The sequence below is a fragment of the Lissotriton helveticus genome, chromosome 3_1 (genome assembly GCF_964261635.1).
Source record: "Lissotriton helveticus chromosome 3_1, aLisHel1.1, whole genome shotgun sequence".
Classification (NCBI taxonomy): Eukaryota; Metazoa; Chordata; class Amphibia; order Caudata; family Salamandridae; genus Lissotriton; species Lissotriton helveticus.
The window spans coordinates 2,058,859,352-2,058,880,741 of record NC_136061.1 but is presented as its reverse complement, the minus strand read 5'-3'; the positions used below and the strand labels follow the sequence as shown (position 1 = coordinate 2,058,880,741).

Below are 21,390 nucleotides of genomic sequence, written 5' to 3'. Positions count from 1 at the left end.
CCGTTTCTACCCTGAGTCTCTTATTTGAGTTTAAAACCTCTGTTTACTCCACAAAGGTCCGTTTTCATCATAAGTCTCTTATTTGAGCTTTTCAGACTTGTTCTTGACTTTGTGTCTTGTCTTTAACCTTGAATACAATGCCTTCTTCAAGATTGATTTTGCCAACGCTGTTATCACAGACCTAAAAAAATTAATAACTCACCGAGTGTTGTCTTCAATCGGAACAGAGCTTTTTACTTAACTGTTGTCTGTCTTCTCTTTTCAGGTTCGAGGTACTCGAAAGATCCGGTTTCAGAAGGAGGGGAAAGAACCTGCAGATGACCACCAGAGGACTGCCAGAAGGAGCAGGGATGGAGATTCCAACAACAGGAAGGCTTGAGGAAAACCGCTGCATGCCGACGGGCAGGACCGGAGAATCAGGTAAGTGCTGGCAATGGCGAGACCAAGCACGTTGCAATGGTGCTAGCGCTTTAAATAGCCTTCAGCTGTTCTGCAGACTCATGCTCATGTTCGGCGGTTGCAACGTGAAATATTAATGAGCATCTGTTCAGCAAAGCTAAAAACATGTGATTCTCATAGTTTCTCTGTGGTTTAAAACATGTGAGGCCAACAAACAGTAATCTCTATACATCATTTAAAGTGCAGCATTGAAAGTCCATATTGTACTGGGCCAGGGTAATTACATCAAGAACATACTATTTACCTGCGCATACGGAGTGTAAAGAACCATGACACCAAATGGGAAATAACAAAGAACTAAAGTATATGAGGGTTGGACACTGGACACTAAGAGGGTTTGGCATGGGTAATGGCCATGGTACTCATGACATTTTAAGAGTCTTGCGTCGTGGGAAAGAATTGGTGCTTTTAAGTGCTTCTGGCAGCCCCTCCCCTGAGCTGGCAATGAGGGCTTCTGGGTCTTGAAGTTACCTGAGGTCAAGTTGCAGTGGGTTTAAGAGTCTCGCATCGCGAAAAGCATTGGTGTTTTTAAGTGCTTCTTGCAGCCCCTTCTCCTGAGCTAGCAATGAGGGCTTCTGGGGCTTGAGGTCCCCTGGGGTCGAGTCGCAGTGGTTTTAAAAGTCCCGCATCGCGGGAAAGTGTTGGCGCTCCTCAACGCTTCTGGCAGTGCCTCCTCCTGAGCTGGCAATGAGGGTTTCTGGGACTTGGAGTCCCCTGAGGTCGAATCACGGTGGTTTTAAGAGTCCCGCATCACGGGAAAGCATTGGTACTTTTAAGCGCTTCTGGCAGCCCATCCTCCTGAGCTGGCAATGAAGGCTTGGAGTTCCCTGAGGTCGAGTCGCAGTGGTTTTAAGAGCCCCAACTTGTTCAAATGTACAGGCAAGTGCTGCATACCGGTCATCACAGGCTCCAGCGCATGACATACCAGCAACATAGCAATAAGCACCATCCCAGTGCACTCTGGATACCAGGATCTGCATCCGAAACAGCAGTCAGGACTGCGGCTTCAGGCTAGGATGCATGCTACCAACCAATTTGGAGGAGTCACTCAGGCGGTGTTTGGTGGCCTGTAGCAAGCCATGTTGAAGGTTCAGCACCAAAACAGATTAGGCTGATCAATTAGAAGCAGAGCCAGAGATTACATAACACAAAAGATGGTTTAAAACCAGGCTTGCATTGATGCATTCACAGGGGCTATTGGGCAGCTGTGCACAGAGTTGTTTGAGGAGAGAGGGCAGCAGAGGAGAATGGAGCGCAGTCGGGCAAACAGAATGGCATCAATGACCTGGGCAATCGGTAGGCTGGCACAGGCAACAACACAACATACCAAGTGCACCCTGGCTCTGCAGATTCAAATGGGCCACTACAGTGGTGACATTGCACGAGGGCTGCAACAAATAACAGCTTCAGTGGAGGCAATCCAAACAAACGTGTTTGCTACTGGAGGAACACCAGAGAAAGCAGACAGTGATGTGTCCTGCAGCAGCAGTATCTCTACTGCACAAACACCTATGCAGCAGCGAAGAAGCAGTTACCAGCCACCAATCCCGTGTGCCAGATCCCCACATGCTGGGCATAGAGGCAAGAAGTGTTTTGTTTGCACAAATGTGTATGTTTCCCTTTTTTTGGTGGTTCAGTAACCACATGACATTTCTACTTTCATTTGGTTTTGTGGATTGAGATGGACAGGTTGCCCAGCCTTGTTTTATGACATGCCCTCAAATTAAGGGAAATTCCAATTGCTAAGTTCACATTTTGTAGTGTCATTTGTTGTGTGTAAAGTGTCAATGGTTATGACGTACCTTGGAAAATAGTGTCTGGCTATGTGGTCCATGTGCCTTCTCCCCTCTGCTGCTGAGCTTCCTTTGCTTGGCTGTTGGGCCAGGGTCTTCTTCTCCCAAGTCTTAATCAGACACCTCCACGGGCAGGCCACGCCTGCAGGCAATGTTGTGGAGTATGGCACAGGTTAGCACAATTTTGCAGACTGTCTCAGGCGCATACTGCAATGCTCCGCCACTCTCGTGAAGACATCAGAATTGTGATTTTAAAATGCCAAATGTGTGCTCAATGACTGACCTGGTGCATCTATTTGATCTGCTGTATCGCCTTTCAGGTGCATTGTTGGGAGACAGGTAAGGTGTGAGAATCCATGGATGCAGGGCATACGCACTGCCATCTGGGGAGAGATTTATGATGGTGAGAGAACATGCAGACAGAATTTAAAGGGCAAATATATTTCACTGTGGACATGAAAATTTAGTACCTAGTAGGTATCCTTCATCAAAGTCACCTCTTTCTAATTTCTGGTATATGCCACTGTGTCTGAAGATGTATGAGTCATGGGTGCATCCAGGATATTTGGCAACAATATCTGTAATGATGTTGTTTGCGTCACAGACAACTTGGATGTTGAGGGTATGTGTGCTTTTCCTATTACGGGATATGTATTCTATGCATAAGGGGGAACATATAGGCACATGGGTCCCATCTATGCACCCCATGACCTGTGGAAACCTTCATATTCTATAAAATTGCAGTTTTGTATTTTCAAGTTCCTCAGCATTCCTGGGCAGGTAAGTTGATGAATGTGGTGTAGCATGGCATCTAAGAAATTGTGTTAGAAATGTGAAAGTGCGCTCTACAACACACCTCCGGCCACTGCAATGACATCTTGTAAGCTACAAGTGGCCAATAGGCAGACCCTCCAGCTTATCGCGATTTCGCGATTTGCAAAAAAATTGCGAAATCGCGCGATCTCCGCAAATGCCGCGATATTTGCCATAAAGCCCGCGAAATTTGCCGTTTCCGCCCGTCGCCCCCGTTTCCGCCTTAAAAGAAGGCGCGAGGCACCCATTCAGTCATTTGCGGCGAGAGAAGGAGAAGACGGCGGCCGAGCGAAGGGAGAAGACCAGCACCACACCAAGAGGGGGAGGAGAGAGCACGAAGCTGCAGCGACGACACGAAGACTCTTCCTCAGCAGAGACCGGGGCTCGGAGCAGGAGGAAAGCCGGCCGGCAAACAGAAGACAGGTAAGTCCGGTCCGTCCTACGCTGGTGTGGCCCCGCCGCACACATAGGGGAGAGCGCTGCCCTGGTGGGAGGGGGGCAGCGGAGATGTGGCCGACCGGCCCCGGGCTGCGGAGATGTGGCCGACCGGCCCCGGGCTGCGTGTTTCTGTGAGAGCGCTGGCCGGGTGGGAGGGGGGCAGTGCAGGGAGGCGCAGGGAGTAACAGTGCCACAAACTGTGTAAAGCGCTCGCACATGTTTTTATCTTTGATACTTGCTCAAGTGCCACCTTGCCTACATAACGCTTGTTCGTGTGCCTGAGTGTCTAGCACCTTTTGCAGTATTACGCCTCAAATGATACTGTGTTCTCTCTTGTAACTGCACATTTGTCACTTTTTTCTTCCTGTGCACTTTTTACTACCTCATGTATTTTTGGCTGCTCACAATTCTCACTACCTCATGTATTCTGTGTGCTCACAATTGTTACTATTACCTTTTACTTTACTACCTCATGTGTTTTTGGTTGCTCAACATTTTTACTACCTCATGTATTCAGTTTGCTCACAATTGTCATTATTACCTTTACTACCTCATGTATTTTTGGTTGCTCACAATTTGTGTTCCATTTATGTTCCTTTTGTGAAGCGCTCTGACACCTTCGGGTAAAGTCCGCGCTATGAGTCACAGTGGGTATCAGGGTTGCAAAGGGATTTTCTTGCCAGGGAAAGCTCTGAGCATTTGCAATCCCTGCCATGCTAGGAAAGATACCAAGAATATTTCTCTAATTTTACGTGTGTGAAATTTTGTATGCACCTGGGAAAATGTTTGCGGATTTTTTAAAGTTTATCTTTATTGGCTGAGCTCTTCTGTGCACACTGCCAGAAGAACACCACCTGGCCCGATCACAAAATAGCAAAAAATCCCGATTTGGGGAAAACTCCTTTTTGCGTTGTAAAGGCACTCCAGGGTCCAGGGGAGACACAAATATTGGGAGGAAAGAATGATGCGCTATTTGTGCACCCTGGTATACTCTACAATACCTGCTTGTTTTTCCCCGTTCCAAACTGTACAGCCCCACATTGTGATGTATGTCATTCCATTATTTGTTATTTGTTGTAACTGTTCTCTATGCAGGGGATGGTGTTGGGGTGGGGGAGTGTGTGTGTGTGTGTGTGTGTGTGTGTGTGTGTGTGTGTGTGCGCGCGCACCCTGCTGCTGCCTGTGCTGTACCGGTTATGCAAGGGTTGCTTGCACTGATGCTGTCTGTGCTATATCTGCTCTGTGTGTGAGGGAAGCTTGCACTGCTGCTGTCTGTGCTGTATCTGCTCTGTGTGTGAGGGAAGCTTGCACTGCTGCTGTCTGTGCTGTATCTGCTCTGTGTGTGAGGGAAGCTTGCACTGCTGCTGTCTGTGCTGTATCTGCTCTGTGTGTGAGGGAAGCTTGCACTGCTGCTGTCTGTGCTGTATCTGCTCTGTGTGTGAGGGAAGCTTGCACTGCTGCTGTCTGTGCTGTATCTGCTCTGTGTGTGAGGGAAGCTTGCACTGCTGCTGTCTGTGCTGTATCTGCTCTGTGTGTGAGGGAAGCTTGCACTGCTGCTGTCTGTGCTGTATCTGCTCTGTGTGTGAGGGAAGCTTGCACTGCTGCTGTCTGTGCTGTATCTGCTCTGTGTGTGTGAGGAAACTTCAGTTTCAAGAGCCATTTGGCCCAGCTGCCGCAGCGCACTGGTAAGTTTGGTGTCCTGGGCACCTGGTGAGTTTCCTAACTCTTTACTTGGTTTCTGTTACAGAGCATCACAGGGGAGAATCCGCTGTTGCAAGAGCCAGACTTGGGTCAGCTGCCGCAGCGCACTGGTAAGTTTGGGGTTGTGTGCACCTCTGGGGAATTTCATCGTTGTTTATTTTGGTTTGGGGCAATTGCTGTTTTCTCTGTGGGGCAAGGGACTGCAGCTTCAAGACTCATTGGCCCAGCTGCCGCAGCGCACTGGTAAGTTTGGGGTTGTGGGCACCAGGTGAGTTTCCTAACTCTTTACTTGGTTTCTGTTACAGAGCATCACAGGGGAGAATCCGCTGTTGCAAGAGCCAGACTTGGGTCAGCTGCCGCAGCGCACTGGTAAGTTTGGGGTTGTGGGCACCAGGTGAGTTTCCTAACTCTTTACTTGGTTTCTGTTACAGAGCATCACAGGGGAGAATCCGCTGTTGCAAGAGCCAGACTTGGGTCAGCTGCCGCAGCGCACTGGTAAGTTTGGGGTTGTGGGCACCTCTGGGGAATTTCATCGTTGTTTATTTTGGTTTGGGGCAATTGCTGTTTTCTCTGTGGGGCAAGGGACTGCAGCTTCAAGACTCATTGGCCCAGCTGCCGCAGCGCACTGGTAAGTTTTGGGTTGTGGGCACCAGGTGAGTTTCCTAACTCTTTACTTGGTTTCTTTTGCAGAGCATCACTGGGAAGAATCCGCTGTTGCAAGAGCCAGACTTGGGTCAGCTGCCGCAGCGCACTGGTTAGTTTGGGGTTGTGGGCACCTCTGGGGAATGTCATAATTGTTTGTTTTGGTTCGGGGGAATTGTTGTGTTCTCTGGACTGTACTGCATTTTTTTGCTGAATCTTGACCCTTTGGCCTGATTTTTTACTGTCACTGATTTTTTTGTCCTGAATCCTGACCCTTTGCCATTAATTTTTACTTGCCATTGGGCCAGGTGCCGCTGCGCACTGGTAAGTTTGGGGTTGTGGGCACCTGGTGAGTTTCCTAACTCTTTACTTGGTTTCTTTTGCAGAGCATCACTGGGAAGAATCTGCTGTTGCAAGAGCCAGACTTGGGTCAGCTGCCGCAGCGCACTGGTAAGTTTGGGGTTGTGGGCACCTCGGGGGAATTTCATCGTTGTTTATTTTGGTTTGGGGCAATTGCTGTTTTCTCTGTGGGGCAAGGGACTGCAGCTTCAAGACTCATTGGCCCAGCTGCCGCAGCGCACTGGTAAGTTTGGGGTTGTGGGCACCAGGTGAGTTTCCTAACTCTTTACTTGGTTTCTTTTGCAGAGCATCACTGGGAAGAATCTGCTGTTGCAAGAGCCAGAATTGGGTCAGCTGCCACAGCGCACTGGTAAGTTTGGGGTTGTGGGCACCTCGGGGGAATTTCATCGTTGTTTATTTTGGGGCAATTCTTTCTCTTTCTTTGCACGTGGCTGACTGGACACGTTTTGGTCGAATTTGCACCACCCATGTAACCGTTGGCATGTTACATTTTCTATTTTCGGGCACTTAATTTGAGCTTTTCAACAATTGCTATGGCTTTTTCCCCCTGCGCTTTTCACACTGTCTGTTTGCTCAACACCGTTCGGGGACTGGCATTTACCATTGCAGTTATGGCCCAACACGTTTGTCACTTTACTTGTGCCTCAGGGTTGCATGCATTTCTTATCGTTGAGCACCGGCGCTTTCTGAACTTTCCTTTCAACAATTGCCTTTCCCCCCTTTGAGGTGTCTTTAGTAATACCAACTATCTTTGTAGGTGAGTTAACTGACTGCGCCACAACCGGGAGATCTTCTGTTTTACAAGGGAGCAACAAGCCACCACAAGAAAAGCAGAATGGAGAAGTTTATGCAGCCTGCAAAGGGTGTGAAGCACAGATCACATCTGCCCACCCAGATAACCGCAGCAGACCGGGCCAGAGACTACAGCAATGTGATGCACGCTGATGGTGGGGTGCTGTTTTGCAGTGTGTGCAATGTGGCGGTGGACCACATCCGGAAACACACTGTGGATATGCATGTGCGGTCCCAAAAACATTTGAAGCGCTGTTCAGATGATCCTGACCTTCAATCTTCGCCGAAACGTGCACGCCAGATGACAGTGAACTCGCTATTCACCAAGAGTACAGCTGCCGGTGCCGCAAACCACGAAATGATAACTGAGTGGGTTAATGTCTGCACCGCGTTGAACATTCCGCTCAGCAAAACCGACCACCCTGTGTTGCGCAAGTTCCTGCACGAGCGAGTACGGAATGGTGGAGCGATACCTGGGAGTCATCAGCTGCAAGAACGGTATCTCCCAGAGAGATATACAAGTGCCAAGAACGAGCTGAAAGAGCTATTGAAAGATCAGAAGATTAGCGTTATCTTTGACGAAACACCAGATGTCGAAGGGCGGTGTGTTTTGAATGTGCTAGTTGGAGTAGTCTCTCCGCAGGGTGACCGTCAGATCCAAACCTACCTGGTGGACACAGTCTTCCTATCCCAGTGCAACCATGGGACTGTAGCGCAAGCTGTTGTAAAGGTGCTCACAGAGTACAGCATAGACTTCCAGAACGTTGTTTCCTTCAACACTGACAATGCGGCATACATGCTCAAGGCATTCAACACAGTGTTGAGGAATCTGTACCCAAACTCCATCCACATCACCTGCTTGGCACACATCATGAATCTTGTTGGGGAGTCATTTAGGAAGCCTTTTGTGGAGCTGAATGCTTTCCTGCTGTACTTCTCCCGCATCTTTTATATGGCTGGCAGCAGAAAGAGAAGGTACCTGCACCATCTTGCAGAGAACCATGGGATGAAGGCACGGGTGGCACCTGACCCTTGCAGTACCCGCTGGAATTCTTGGTTCGCCGCAGTCCAGTACCACTGCAAGCACTTTCAGGCCTATGCTGGGTTTGTGGAGTCAGAGATGCAACTCAGCAAGTCTCCCCCAGATTCCCTTGAAAATCTACAGAAGATTTTTAACACCGACCAAAGGGAGTGCATTAAAGTCCAATTGGACATTGTGGCAGAAAAATGCCAAAGCATTTTAAACCTGATGGAGCTATTCCAGAGTCAGACTCCAGTTACCATGAAGGTATACGATTATTTGGAGGACCTCCACATGAACTTAACCAACAATTCAGTCCTCACTGTGGAGTCACTAGAGCCGTTTGTACAGACCACTGCAGGGGCAAAACTAAGCCTGGCACAGAAAAAAAAATTACAGCCCAGCTTAATGAAGCTTTTGAACATTCATTAGAAAAGGTGGCCAAATACATGGGGGAGGCCCAGCCAGGCATACAATTCTTGAAACAAGTGCGCCTCTTCAACCCTGCGCGACTCAGCATCCTGCCTAATGAGAAGAGTGCCTATTCAGCAATCCCTGGTTTCAGCGAAGTTCCCGATCAGGAGCTTCGCCTCTACTTTGACAATGTAGGGCCAGAAGCAGTGCAGGTGTCTGTTTCTGGACTTATTGACACCGACCTCTTTTGGCGTGGGCTGGCTGACCGCCTTCCAGCTCTTTCCCAACTTGCAGCTGTGTATAAGGACTGCGTCACAAGCTCTGCAGATGCTGAAAGGAGCAACAGTATATACAAAATTATTCTCTCTTCCAGACGACGGTCCCTTTCAGAGCAATCAATCCGGGCATTATTGTTTTTACACTACAACCAGCAGCACAATACTGGTCTTGATTTGGAGTGCTCGGAAGAACTTACCGTACTTGCCCAAGATTAACATGCCTTTTAATTAAAACAAATGGGCTGAATTGTAAATAAACAAAATGTACATAGCTCCATGTTGTCAAATAACTCAAACAGTAAGATATCTGTGTTTGGTGTTGCAAAAACCACAAAATAAAATGCCGCTAAATGCCGCTAAATTTCCATTTTTGTGCCGCTAAATTTTCATTTTTGTGCCGCTAAATTTGCCTATCCATGCCGCTATATCCTGGGGGGTCTGAATAGGTGGAGGGTGTCAAGCAAACCACCCACATGGTCTCCTTGCACTTCCTTGCGATGATCGAATCCCAATCTCCCTAGAGGCTTCTCAAATGCAGAGTAGAGTATAAACTCTGAAATCCGAAGAGCCCCCAAGGGAAAAGGGGGTTGAGAATCAAAAGACAAGAAAAAGAGATGTTATCTGGATACTGATGCGCAGGACCGTTTTCACAACTTCTATTCAGCGTCTCTGCACACTTATAGAGAGGCAGTTTCTAACTGATGGCATCCATGTATCATCTAAATAAATGAAACAACCATACATTAATGTGAATAATTACATTAGACAATCAGTGGCATTGTATCTCTAGGTTATTATAATAAAGTGTCAATGTGTTTACCTAAAACAATCAGCCTTTTCCTTATGGCTTAAATCGTTTTTTCTATAACCCGTTTAATTTTAATTTTCGTGACCTGCAAAATAAGTGAAATCATTAAACAGTGATTAAACACCTTTTGCATTTGTTAAAATCTCCTAATAAACAATTCTCAATGTATTTTGACATATCAAGTTACCTTTGACGAGTGCTAATTATTCTTACCTGTAAACTATCATGTCCAGAGAATACTCTTTAGAGTTTGTATTATAAACAATGGTCCTTGTAGAATATTCTCAGAGTTCGTATTGTAAACAATAGTTCTTATAGATTGTTTGTCACATATTTAGTCAAAGTCAAAGTCAAAAAGCTTTATTTCGATAAAATGTCATTATCATAAAAGCAAGTTAAAAAGGAATTGGTAGTTAATAATAAAATTAGTAGCACATATCCAGTTAATAACACAGAGTATAACATTTGCTAGAATAAACATTGTTTAAAAAGAAATTAAACAGAGTATTTAAGCTTTCTGGCTCGAATAGCCCAAGCCCAAAATAAAAATTTTGCTAGGGCACAGGCATAGGGTACATAGCTGTCCGAAACAAGTATCCTAATTGCCGCATCATGGCTCCTAGTTCCCAGTTGCCGGCACAAGTTCTTCAGCCACGCCCTTCTTGGGTTGGCATATTCCTTGCAGACAAATAGGAAATGGGCTAATGTCTCTGGGTGGGCTGAGCATGATGGACACAAGTCAGTTTTGACTCTGCAGGATTTCCATGTTTTGGTGAAAGTGTTCAATGGGAGAGTACCCGTTCTAAATTTAAAATACAAGGACCGGGCAAACGGTTTCCCGATTATGTCTAAGTAGGGTTCTCGCCTGGGACAGTCTTTAAACATCAAAAAGTCCTCTGTAAGCCTGCCAATGGATGTGCTAGAATGCCTTTGGGAGCAAATCCAATCCCGATAAAGGTTTTTAAGTACATGTTTTGGAGGAGAGGTTCTGCTTGACCAGGAATCCAATAGGCCCAAGTTCAACAATAAGGTTTTCATATCTGTTAGCCATTTGACTCTGGCCCAGTGTGGTGACGCCATTATTTCTTCCAGACTTCTGGCATAGGCACTGAGTTCCTCTACCCGCCAAATGCGGGCCCATAATAGGAGAGGACGAAATTTCGCAGTTTCGCCAATCTGGGTACAGCCAAGGTCCATAAATAAGGGCAGAAGTGGGGTACTTTGAGGGAGGGACATTATTTGTCTACAGAATTTATTCTCAGATTTTTGTAGAGCTTGAGAAGATGCGAAGCCCCAAAGTTCAGCTCCATAAAGTGCAGAGCTGACACCCTTGGCAGCGTAGATCTCTAGGACTGTTCCTATTGGTTTGAACGAACTGGAACGTTGCTCCCTTAATAGGGCACCTGTGATCCTTTTATGATTCAGCAGCATCTTATCTAGATGGGGAGTCCAATCCATTTTGTCTGAAATGCGTATCCCTAAATAATCAAATTCTTTTACCCTTTCCAGGGGCTCGGTGTTTAAAATAGGGGGACGCACTTGCGCTTTAGGGGGATTGAGGACGAGGTATTTTGTTTTATTGGTGTTTATAACCAAGCCTCGGTCAGTACAAAAGGATTGGAAGTTGTCCAAGAGTTTCTGTAGTCCCATTGGGGTTTTGGAGATTAGGAGCGTGTCGTCCGCGAAGAGGAGGGTCGGTATACGTACCCCCCCCAGGGATGGTTCGTCAGATGGAGATTTAAGTAAGTGCTCCACCACCCCATTGATATACAAAGAGAAAAGGGTGGGAGCCAGAATGCATCCCTGGCGGACCCCTCTCTCGACCGGAATACAGCCCGTTTTCTCCCCTCCAGAGCCCCACCTGATTTGGGCAAAGCTGTCCTGATGGAGCCTGACTAGTAGGGATAGTAGATACTGTGGGAGCCCCATGTTGGCCTGAACCTTCCATAGCAAGTCCCTGGGGACAAGGTCAAAGGCAGTCTTTAAATCGATGAATGCGAGATAAAGACTGCCCTTGCCTATCACTACCACCTTCCAGTAGATCATCATAAGCCTAAAGGCCTGCTCTATCGTTCCAGTGCCTACTCTAAAACCGGCCTGAAAATCGGTAAGTATTTTGTTTTCATCTACCCAGTTAAGTATCCTGAGTAGAATGACTTTACCGACAACTTTTTGGCTTACATCTAGTAAGCTGATCGGCCTATAATTGGACGGATCATCCCTAGGGCCTTTCTTGTGGATGGGAACCACCTCTGCCCCCTTCCATGACACGGGAATGGGGGCACCCCTACAGATGGCAAGAAGGAGGGAGTGGATTAATTTACCCCAGTTGACACCATCCGATTTTAGCAGGTCCCCGGGGATGCCATCTGGTCCTGCAGCTTTTTGTGGAATAGCATATTCTACTTCCTTCAGTGTAAAGTCAGAGTCGCTAGGGAGAAGAATATAATCAGTGTAAGGAGAGGAATAGACTGACCCTCTTCCATTCATGTCGTTATGGCAGGAATAGAGTTTGGAAAAATGAGCCTCCCATACCTGACCCGGAATATTGCAGGTTACGAGGTCGCTATCCGGTCTGTTTCGTGCCCTTATGGTGTCCCAGAAGGATTTAGAGTCTTTTTTTATACTGGCTTCCTTAAGGGTTAGCCAGTAGTTATCCTCCCACTCCCTTTTAGCTACCTGTAAGGCCTTTTTATGGTCTCTTCTGGCAATTTGGATTAGTGGAGGAGACTTCCCTTTGACTGCCTCTATTAGGCGTGATTTGGCCTTCCTGCATATTGCCGAATACCAATCGTGTTTGCCTTTAGGTTTAGGTTTCTGTTTCCCTAATGGCAATTGTACCCAAAAGAGGTCTCCAATAGTTTTTACGGCAGCTTCAAAAATAGAGGTAACCTTATCTGCTGCTATAGTTAGATCAATAGAGCCAATTTCGGCTTGCATGCCCTTAACCACTTCGTCTATTGTGGATAGTTTATCGGTGTTGCACATAAACTTGCTCCACTTTAGACGCCTGCCACAAGTGGCGACAGTAATCCCCTGTGGGCGGCCAAGAGAGACTGGCAATACTTCAATGTGCCAAGGATTTTTTAAGGATAAGGAGAGTGGGTTATGGTCGCTCTCTGTGGTATTGGTAATAACCATATCGTTAACATAGCTCCAGAGGCCCCTATCCAGCAGAATATAGTCAATCCGTGTGCATTGGCCAACCCTGTTGAATGTGGGAGCACCCAGGAGATCAGATCGAGTGCGACCATTAGCAGCTCTTAATCCAAACTCCAATGTGAGTGCGTTTAGATGGATTGCACTGCGAGTCCAGCGCTTGATGGGTGGGATAGAGAGGGTAGGGATACCCCATCTGCTGTCCTCTTCTCCTAGATCTGGAATTCCTTCTAGAGGGAGTGGTTCATATGTACAATTAAAATCCCCTGCTACTAGGATGTGTCCAAGACCACTCTGCTCTCCCAACTGAGCCTCAAGCTCCATCATTGTGGGTGAAATACACCCATTTTTTGTTCCCCTGATATAAACATTGTAGAGATCAACGGTTATACTTCCCCGTAGACCCAGTAGGGAAACACCAAGAATATCCGGGGTTCCTGCCTTCTTAGTAATTATTCTGCAGTTAAGCAGGATACTTATCCAAATAATAAGCCCCCCCGATGGCCGTCCCTTCCCTGCCTTGGATTTTACTGCTGGTATAAAAAAAGTGACAAACCCCACCCGGTGCAGTGGCTCAGTGGCCCAAGTCTCTTGAAATATGCAGATTTTGTGGGCATCAACCAGGGCATTCCACTCCGGGAGGCCTAGTTTCCTTGAAATCCCAGCAAGGTTCCAGCTAAGGATTTTTAACTCGCCATGTGCTGAGTTTCCGTCAGGAATCACAATACAGTGGGGGTTAGATGAATCTGCACTGTCCCTAATTAATGTAGGTGGTGACACCTCTAAGTTTGTAGGGAGAAATGTACCCAGCACTGCATCCTTCATGTCGATATTTGCATGAGGGAGGTTAGTATCTAAACCTCCCTTAGGAGAAAGTCAATCAACCTCATCCAATACACAGTACCTATTAGGATGGGCAAACTGTGTGTAGGAGGGGTTAAAGGACAGGGATGGAGACGGATCCTGCCATGGCTGTTGCCAATGGTGATTGGCAGTGAATGGTTGCTGAGGAAATTGCTGCCACTGCTGAGTAGAATGGAAAAAAGGTGGCAAGGGGGGGAGAGGTTGTTGCCACTGGGGGCCAGCATGGTGCGGGACAAAAGGTGGGAAGTTAGACGGCTGTTGCCAGTGGTTAGGGGCATATTGAGGGGGACGTACAGGCCCTTGGTTACTTGGAATAATTGGCCGGTGGAAATTGGGTCTTGTCAAGTTGGGAAGGAAGTAAGACAAGGGGAGTGGTTTAATCTGGGTGGCAGGACCGCTGTTAGGTGCATTACAGATGAAAGTTGCAGCCCCCACATCCCTAAAATTAACAGTAATTACATCCCCTGGAATTGTTTTCTTGCTCCTACCCACCCAATCCCCTCTCCGTACATTAAGAATATCCCCACTCATACTACTAGGCAGTGGTTTGTGTATTTGGAGCCACTGGACACATTTATTTCTTAACTCTACGTAGGTCTCTTTAGCTCCTTCCTTCAGTGGGGGAACAGCAGTTAACACAACCACAAAAGGAGTAACTTCTGGTGGCAGGCTAATAGACTTATAGCGGGACTGCCTTGGCTTGGTAGCTTCAGAGTTATTGGTAGAGTCAGAGGCTAGGGTATTCGTAGGTTTCCCTTTGGGATCCGTGGTTTGGGAGGTGTTAGATTTGGTACCAACGGCTAATTGCTGCACGGATGAAGAATTGCTCACCGCTTTTGCATTGGGAATAGGTGGCGGTTGAGCAGGGTTGTTCCCTGGATGGTAAGAGTGTGATGCAGCTTGGTCCTTGGAAGATGGAAAGATTTCCGCTTTATCAGTTGTGGGCTTGGTGACCTTAGCTGACAGTTGGAGATTGGGTGGTGGTTCTCTGTACCCTTGTTGCTGAACAGGCCCAAGCTCATTAATTTTGTTGGGCCATTTAGTATTAATGAGCGATGTTAGCCTATCAAGTTTAGAAATCAAGGGTTTAATTTGGGCCGCAATTGTAGCTTCGAGATCATGCTTAAGGTCCGTGACCATGTTATCGACCCAACATGGTATGCCAGGCGCTGTATGTGAAATAGGTGTTACCAAATTATGGTTACTAGCTTTGGCTTTGGTCTTCTCCTTAGGTTTAGACTCCTTAGTTTTGGACTTAGACACTACTTTTATGGGAATAAAAGCAGCCTTTCCCCTGGAAACACTAGGCACGTGAGGGGTCGACTTGGCAGCTAACCCATCCAGGCCCGGCTCCGCCTCTCTAGGAGACCGACAGGCTTCTAAGTCTGGGGTCGCCTCCAGATCCACAAAGGACGGGTCCGACTCCGAACAGGTAACTGACAAGTCGACAGCACTCGGTACTGTAACAGTGCCTATAGTGGTCAAGGGCAAGGGCAAAGAGCAATTGTTCGAAGCTTGCTGAAGGGGTGAATTTGCATTTGCAAGGGAGCCCAGGGAAGAACGCTTGGCATTCATTAGGTCCAGGGAGACTCTTTTCTCTAGGAGCACAATGCTCTTATCAATTGTCTCATTTACCCGTGAGATGAAAAGGTCAATGGGACCAGTCACTTGCGCTACCTCCGTAGCTTTTTTGGTACAGCTTCTTGTTTTGTGCCGCATGGTTGGCGTTAAAGATGAAAATGCTATACCAGGTATTGGATGGCAGTGGCCTCAAAGAAGGTTAAATGACAACCGGCCTACCTGGATGGTGGTATCAGGGCGATGAGACAGGGATTCAGGGCCTGGGCCATCCTCTGCCGTCCTTGAACGGCCTTAAACGGCCCGCTCTTTGCCCGGTCTTTGCCCCGGCCGTTGCCCCGCGCGCGTCCCGCGTGCGCGTTGCTCTGAACGATGTTATAGTAAGAGCAGGTGGAGGGGCGGGAAGAGGACCAGCTGCGGCCGATCAGCGCCGCGCTGCACGCTAGTCCTCGCAGTCCCGCCTCACGCCTTGGGGTCCAGCTGCAGCCTCACACAGGTCGCGTTAGGGCTCCTTGCACTTAGGGAAGTCCAGGGATGATGGCAGGCAAAAGTCCTCAGCCTGCGAGCGGTGCCCGCGGAGCGGGGACCGCGAGGCGTCACTTGAAGAGCAGGAACGAGAGTACACTAGGAGACAGCACTCTCTGCAGGACGCTTTACTGGAGGAACCCGGGCGGTTCACACACCGCGATGTTTTTGATGGGTGGAGGGGCGGGAAGAGGACCAGCTGCGGCCGATCAGCGCTGCGCTGCACGCTGGTCCTCGCAGTCCCGCCTCACGCCTTGGGATCCAGCTGCAGCCTCACACAGGTCGCGTTAGTGCTCCTTGCACTTAGGGAAGTCCAGGGATGATGGCAGGCAAAAGTCCTCAGCCTGCGAGCGGTACCCGCGGAGCGGGGACCGCGAGGCGTCACTTGAAGAGCAGGAACGAGAGTACACTAGGAGACAGCACTCTCTGCAGGACGCTTTACTGGAGGAACCACATATTTAGTTCAAAATTAACTTTGCATATGTGCTCCAAATGCACTAAATTCTAGTTCGTTTCAAGGTTCTTAAAATGCACTCACCGATCGTTCTTTCAGGGAAGAATTTCACATTCAAAATTCAGTGAGTCACTTATCTCTTGGTTGTTGTTTTTTCTTTCAGGTTCGGCGAACTGGAAACAAATGCGGAGGTCGTGACGTCTGCGGGAAGGAAATACTGTCCCGGAAGGTGAAGAGGCAGCGACCGAAGATGCTGGGAAGCCGGGAACTGGAGACGCGACACACCAAAAGCTGGAGATCACAGGTAAGAGGCTTCTTGTGACGAGATCAAACAGCACTGAATGTTACACGCAAGCGGTTTAAATAGCTTTTGAGTGCTCGCGTATGCCGCGTGAGTTCCGATCTTTTTACCTGCAGGTGAATGCAAATCTGTACTATTTCAGACTGCCTTCCACGTTTTAGCAATGAAAGATTCTGCATAGTGTTGACATATGTAATGTTAATTTTTGGTAGTTTGAAACGTGAACATGTGCAATGGTAATTCTTTACAGTTTTTTTAAACCTGCCGGTTGAAAAGATTTCCATGAGCATATCCCAATGCTTGATAGTGATTGAGTCCATTGTCCATAATAAAACCTTTTTTCTTGAACAATTATATCATTAAAACATTACTACTTTTAAGACAAACACGTGTGCTCGTAATACTTTGAATGGGGGAATAACCGGAATATCTTTAAGAGAAATTAGGAAGCTTTTAAAAGAATATCTTTGGGGTGGTATTCCTGAGAGCCATGACAGTTCTTCCATGCAAAGGTCGACTTTTGGTCATGGTTTGTTCGGATGGGAGAGATGGAAGAGCCTAACCAATCTGGGAGCATTTTCATTTGATGCTGGTTCCCAAGACCTCTCTGCAGCATCACAACCTTTCCAATCAATTAAATAATGTAATTTCTTATTAAATCTCTTGGCATCAAGGATTCGATTAACCTCATACTCTAAATGATTATTTATAATAATTGGAGGAGGTGGATTATCGACTCTAGTTCCTAGGTTGTGGGGTTTTATGTGGGATACATGAAACACTGGATGGATGGGATAATCAGCTGGTAGTGATACTCTAACTGATAATGGATTTATGAGTTTTTGAACAGGAAACGGGCCAATGAAATAAGGTTGGAGCTTTCTTGGACCATCCAGGTGAATATTTTTAATGGACAACCAAACTAAGTCCCCTACCTTATAAGGTGGTTCCAAGGTTCAATGTTTATCTGCCTGTCTTTTAGTGATAAGTTTACTTTTTGTTAAGCAGTTTCTGGCTTTTTCTTGGAGGTTTTGCAATTCTTTTACTTTCTCTGATACTACCGGTATTTCTTCCTGATCAACATTTGCTTGAATTGGGAAACATCTAGGATGACGACCAGTCATAAAATAAAACTGAAAGCATCCTAAGGCTGAATGTATACTGTTATTATATGAACATTCTACCAAAGGTAGCACTTTATCCCATTGAGAAGTGACAGTGGCTTAAAAACATCGTAAAGATTGCTCAACATATTGATTAACTTTTTCAGTTTGGCATCCATCTGCGGATGAAAGGCAGACGATAGTGCGACTTCAATTTCCAATTGCTGACACAGGGCTTTCCAAAATTTAGAAATGAATTGTGGACCCCCATTGGATACAATCTTACTCGGCAGGCCATGCAATTTAACAATATGCTGAATAAAAACAGCACAAAACTCCATTGAAGCAGGCAGTTTTTACCAGGGAATAAAATGACCCATTTTTGATAATAAATCAACAACCACCAGGAAAGTAGTAAAATTGTTAAATACGGGCATTTCCGTAATGAAGTCGATACTCACTGTGTGCAAAGGGCAGGAGGAATTGGTAGTGGCTGTAAAAGCCCAGCGGGGGCAATATGTTGAGATATATTAAGGGCACAAATGGGACATATTTTGACATAATCTTGAATATCATATCGCATTGATTTCCACCAAAATTGCAGAGAACACAATTCCAATGTTTTTTGTGTTCCGGGATGATCCCCTAAACTCGAGTTGTGATGCCAGCTCATTATTTGATTCCTTTGCTTTTCAGATGAGATGAACAATTTCCTTTTGTAAAAATATAATCCATTGGTGATAGAAGTGTGATTTTTCTGAAACCAAGTGTTCTTGTTGATTTTTTGAGATTCAAGTTTAACTTCCGTCAAAAATTTGTCTGATTAAGTTGCTGCTACTATTCTGTCTTTGGGTATGATATTCTTTAGTGGTTCTTTCTGATCTTTGAACTCATTCTCATGTAAGCGGGAAAGAGTATCAGACAGTAACTGTTTCTGTCCTGGACGATAATTGATTATAAAGTCAAATTCACAAAAGAAATTTAACCACCTCATTTGTCTTGGTGTCAAAGCCTTAATGGAAGTAAATAATTCTAGATTTTTATTATCTGTGTAAATTGTTACAGTATGTTTAGCTCCCAAGAGATGGCGTCTCCACTCAGAAAATACATCCTTAATGGCTAGAAGTTCACGCTCAGCTACTGTATAATTCTGCTCTGCGGGTAACAATTTTCGTGAAAAATACGCGAAAGGGTAAAGATGTCCTGTCTATGGATCTTTCTGCATTAAGACTCCACCCACAGCTGTCTGAGAGGCATCTGCTTCTACTATGCAGGGTTGGTCTGGTTCTGGATGAATTAGTATTGGAGCAGTAGTAAATGTCCTCTTTAATTCTAAAAAAGCTTTATCAGCTGCCATACTCCAACGAAAAGCTTGCCCTTTTTTTAGCAGTTGTGTAATTGGAGTTACAATTCTTGAAAAATGTGCAACAAAATGTTGATAAAAGTTTGCAAATCCTAATAACTTTTGAACTTCTTTTACAGACGTGGGAACTGGCCAGTTAGTTATTGCTTTTACCTTTTTGGGATCCATTTTGATTCTTTCAGGTGATAGAACATATCCTAGAAACTCTACAGAACGAGCATGAAAAACACATTTTCAATATTAGCAAACAAGGAATACTCTCTGAGTCTCTGCAAAACAGTTCATACATGTGAGACATGTTCTTTATTTTTAGAAAAAAACAGTACATTGTATATTAAGACAATAACAAAAATGTCTAGAAGGTCATGGAAAATTTCATTTATGAAATACTGGAATGCCGCTGGAGCATTACACAAACCGAGCGGCATTACAGTATATTCATATAAGCCAAATTTAGTGTGAAAAGCAGTATTCCATTTGTCACCCTCTCACATGCATATTAAATTATATGCCCCACGCAGATCTAATTTTGTATAGCTAGTGGAATCTTTTACTTGGTCAAGGAAGACGGGAATCAATAGTAAAGGGTACCGGTTCTTTATGGAAGCCTTATTTACTGCAAGATAATCTATACAAGATCTCAAATGTCCAGATGTCTTTGCCACAAAAAATGTGGAAAGGAAACAGGAGACGTGGAGTGGTGAATAAAGCCTTTCTCAAGTAGTTTGTCAAGATATTTTTTTAAGTATTGATTTTCAGACTCAGTAAGAGCATGAATACGGCTGCAAGACAAGGGAACTACAGGTATTAAAGCAATCCTGCAGTCGTAAACTCTGTGAGGAGGGAGTTGAGTGGAATGTCCTGGATCAAAAACATCTACAAAATCCTTATATTCTTTCAGTAAAATGGTTTGGGAATTTTGCGTTACTGCACGGTGCATGGGAACATTTTCGTCTCAAGCTTCCTGGTAACAATGAGTCCTACGAAAGGTAGAATCCAGAGTGCCAGTTCTTAATACCCAATCTATTCTGGGGATGTGTTTTTCCAACCAAGGTATTCCCAGGATGATCTCAAAAGCTGGTGTGTCAATAAGGTCAAATATGATTTGTTCAGTGTGACCATTTTTGCTCACAATGGTCAGTGGTACTGTGTGAAATCGAATTAAGCCTGATGATAAGCCTGAACCGTCCACTGGTCTCACCGGTTCTGGCTCATCCTTGGCTATATAAGATATACCTAGACTTTTGCCTAGATTTATATAAAAAAAGTTCCCTGTAGCTCCTGAATCCACTAAAACAGGTAAGACATGTCTTTGTTGAACAGTTACTATAACTGTCATGAGAATCATCATGTGTCCAGCTACGTTCTTATTAACATTTGGAAAATTTTTGGGAGATCTGGGTTTGGTGTTTTCGCAAAGAAACAATCTCAGCTTTGCTTGAGAGAATTAGTTTTCCCATTCAGATTACTCTGTGAGAGCGGCGTCTTTCTTTTTCTTGGGTCTTAAGGTGCACTCTTTGGTAAAGTGCCTGCTTTTCCACAATACAAACATAATTTTTCTCTTCATCTGCTTTCCTTTTCTTCAGAGGACAGTGGCGTCCTTGTGGTAGCAAGCCTCAGCCAGGCCTACTAGTGCAAGGGATTTACCCTTCTCTGCTTAGAGTCCTTAGACCAATAGTAAGAAGTTGGCACAGAAGCTGGAATAGAAAAGACAGAGTTTATTAAACCTCATGAGATGGAACTACATTCACACAACACCCTTCGGTATAGTATGAGGTAGCACACTGACTAGAAGGAGCTTGGTCCTTTTATACCCACGCAGGGGCTGAAATGAAGGCGATACAAGGCACAGAGTGTTGGTTTCAAATACATATAAGGTCATACAGAGAGTGTGCTAGCAACAATTGGGAAGGGCTGACAGTTAGCTAATTCTGGTGGACCCATCTTGACAGTTACAAATTGGAGACAGCTGCATGCTCAACTGAGCATGTACAAAGAAGAAGAGGATAAATATATTTTTGGGTTTTTTTTCGTCCTCATTTGCCTTTCCCCCTTTTCAAGAATTGCCAACCACCGTGCGTGTCCGTCACCGAGAAGCTTAGAGTTTTAGTTGTCTCCCGCGACGAGCACGATTTAGTAGCATTGGTGCAGAAGAATCCTGAAGAAAACCAGAGGGGGGAGGGAGAAAGGAGTGGGCCTGCAATTGCTTCATCGAGGTATTTTCCAACCTGTAGGACCGATAGTGAGCCAAGGAAACCAAGGTCCATGGAGTGTTGTAGGCATAATCATAGGACCCGGAAAAAAAAATTAAAAAACGGAGCACTATCTCCACTGGAGCAACAAGTCCCAAAAAGCCAAGTTATGTTTGCTACAAGATCTGGTGAAGTCCACCTTAGATGTTTCATATAGGGACATCAACCAGCTATTGTGTGATGGAGCCGTTTTTTTTCTATCCAAACTTTTCAAATTTGTCTCCTAGCCAGGAGGATTGCATGAAACAAAAAGGACCTTGCCTGGCCTGTGA

At 45.8% G+C, this 21,390-nt stretch overlaps 1 long non-coding RNA gene across 1 annotated transcript in view; it reads left to right on the top strand.

Moving 5' to 3' along the window:
* The first annotated feature begins 324 nt into the window (after positions 1-324).
* Positions 325-21,390, top strand: part of LOC144825256 (uncharacterized) — a 58,167-nt gene continuing 37,101 nt past the window's right edge. Inside the window, exons 1-2 of the long non-coding RNA XR_013609357.1 lie at positions 325-420; positions 16,263-16,403. This is a non-coding gene — a long non-coding RNA (uncharacterized LOC144825256). The remainder of the gene's footprint in view (positions 421-16,262; positions 16,404-21,390) is intronic.